The sequence below is a fragment of the Cynocephalus volans genome, chromosome 1, assembly GCF_027409185.1.
Source record: "Cynocephalus volans isolate mCynVol1 chromosome 1, mCynVol1.pri, whole genome shotgun sequence".
NCBI lineage: Eukaryota > Metazoa > Chordata > Mammalia > Dermoptera > Cynocephalidae > Cynocephalus > Cynocephalus volans.
The window spans coordinates 176,226,350-176,229,228 of record NC_084460.1 but is presented as its reverse complement, the minus strand read 5'-3'; the positions used below and the strand labels follow the sequence as shown (position 1 = coordinate 176,229,228).

General features: G+C 40.8%; 1 pseudogene; it reads left to right on the top strand.

The window, feature by feature from the left end:
* The first annotated feature begins 897 nt into the window (after positions 1 to 897).
* LOC134363970 (large ribosomal subunit protein uL4-like) lies at positions 898 to 2,512 on the top strand (annotated as a pseudogene).
* Positions 2,513 to 2,879: the final 367 nt, after the last annotated feature.

Below are 2,879 nucleotides of genomic sequence, written 5' to 3'. Positions count from 1 at the left end.
ATTTACATCTTTGCAGTGTTGAGTCCTCCAATCCATGAACACAGTATGTCCTCCATTTATTTAGATCTTCTTTGAATTCTTTCATCAGTTTCAGCATGCAGATCCTGTACATATAAATATTGTTAGATTTATACCTAAGCATTTTTACATTTTTGAAGCTGTTGTAAAGGGTATTGTGTTTTCAATTTTGGTTTTCAATTGTTAATTGCTAGCAGATAGAAATCAATTGATTTTTATGTGGTGACCTTGTATCGTGTGACCATGCTAAACTTATTTATTCCTAGAAGTTTTTTTTGTTTTTGTTTTCTGGGTAGAAACCTTGGGAATTTCTATATAGACACTTTTCTTTTTTAATCTGCAAATAGGGACAGTTTTCTTTCTTTCTAACCTGTATGCCTTTTATTTCTGTTTATTGCTTCATTGTACTGGCTAGGACTTCCAATATGACGTCGAATAGGAGTGGGGAGAGTGGATATCCTTGATTTGCTCCTCATCTCAGTGGGGAAAACAGTTTGGCAGTTTCTTAAAAAGTTAAACATAGACTTGTGATATGATCCAGCAATCTCATTCCTAGATATTTGCCCTAGAGAAATAAAACCTTATGTTCACACTGAAGCCTTCACATTAACATTTATAACTGCTCTATTCATACTTACCCCAAACTAGAAGGAACCCAAATGTCCTTCAATGGGTAAATGGTTAAATAAACTGTGGTTCATTCATGTAATGGAACACCACTTAGCAATGGAAAGGAATAACACACGACTTGAGTAAATCTCAAACGCAGTATGCTGGGTGGAACAAAAAAGTCTCAAGAGATTACATACTGGGTAAGTGCTTTCCTTTCCTGTGGGAGCTGCCAGGTTGAGAGGAGCCTGGCCTTTTCCTCTTCACACCATGACATGTGCTCATCCACTGATATCAGTGTACTCCAAAAAGGGGGAGTCATCTAGCAAAAATGCCACTTTGCCAGCTGGGTTCAAGGTTCCCATTCAACCAGATATTGTGAACTTTGTTCAGACCAACTTGCGCAAAAACAAGGCAGCCTTGTGTTGTCCATGAATTAGCAGGTCATCAAACCAGGGCTGAGTCGTGGGGTACTGACTAACCTGTTGCTCGAATTCTCAAAACTGGAAGTGGAGAGACTCTCTGATCTAGCCAAGGTGCTTCTGGAAATATGTGTCATGGAGGCCACATGTTTGGCACCATTGGCACTGCAGAGTGAATTTAACCCCAAAGCGATATGCCATCTTCTCTGCCCTGGCTGCCTCAGCCTTACCAGTGCTGATAATGTCTAAATGTCATCGTACTGAGGAATTTCCTGAATTTCCTTTGGCGGTCGAAGATAAAATCGAAGGCTACAAGAAGACCAAAGAGGCTGTTTTGCTTCTTAAGAAACTTAAGGCCTGGAATGATATCAAAAAGTTCTATGCCTCCCAGCAAATGAGAGACGGCAAGGGCAAAATGAGAAACTGTCATCATATTCAGCACAGGGGGCCCTGCATCACCTGTAACGAGGACAGTGGTATCACCCAGGCCTTCAGAAATATCTCTGGAATTACTCTGCTTAATATAAGCAAGATGCACATTTTGAAACTTGCTCCTGATGGTCATGTGGGATGTTTCTGCATTTGTACTGAAAGTGCTTTCCAGAAGTTACATGAATTGTATGGCATTTGGCTGCTTCCCTCAAGAGTAATTATAACCTTTCCATGCCCAAGATGATGAATACAGACTTCCTTGGGTTGAATGTCCCTCTAAAACTTAATCCCACTGTAACTATTGAGGGTGGAAAATCCTATCATGGTAATTGAAAGGTGGGGCCTTGAAATGGTGATTAAGTTTACGGTTTAATGGTGGTCAGGGTATGGTTCTGGGGGCTTTAAAAGGACAGGGCATGATGAACTCTCTCTCTGCTCCTCCATTTTCTGCCATGCGAGACCCCTGCATTGCTATAAAGCCACCACCAAAGAAGACCCTCACCAGATATGTTCCCTGAACTTCAGACTTCCCAGCCTCCAAAACTGTAAGCAATAAATAAATTTCATTTTCTTACAAAATACCCAGTTCCAGGTATTTTGCTATAAGCAACAGAAACAAACTAATGCACAGACCTTAGCAGAATCTAAGCCCAGAGATCCAAAGAGCCCTCCGAGCACCACACCAAGAAGATTCATCACAGTGTTCTGAAGAAGAATCCACTGAAAAACCTGACAATCATGTTGAAGCTAAACCCACATGCAAAGACCATGCAAAGGAACACCTGTCTTTGCCAAGCCAGGAATCACAAACTCTGGGTGGATAAGGCAGCAGCAGAGTTGGAGGCCAAATCAGATGAGAAGAGGGTTGCAAGCAAGAAGCTTCTGGTAGGGAAGAAAGGAAAGAAGACTGCCGGTGTTAAGAAGCAGAAGAAGCCTTTGAGGAAAAAGGCTGCAGCTACCAAGAAACCAGGGCTGAAAAGAAGCCATGAGAGAAGAAACCTACCACAGAAGAAAAGAAGCCTGCTGAATAAACTCATAAGTTTGTTTGTTTCATAAAAGTCAAATAATTTCAGCTTACCCATTGAAAGGCAGCTGGATGGATGCTCATGGGATAGAAGATTAAACTTCTTTCTATTATAAAAAATTTCTACAAATAAAAAATGCCAAATCATTCTAGACAGTCATTTTGAAAAGACCTGATCAAAGAGGCAGTGAGAAAAAAATGATTACATACCATATTCCATTGATCAAAAAAATAAAACTACAATCACAAAGAACAGATCGTCGTACTGAGGAATTTCTTGAATTACCTTTGGTGATCAAAGATAAAGTCGAAGGCTACAAGAAGACCATGGAGATTTGTCTCCATGGAGGGTTGGGGGTTGGGAGTGGGGGTGG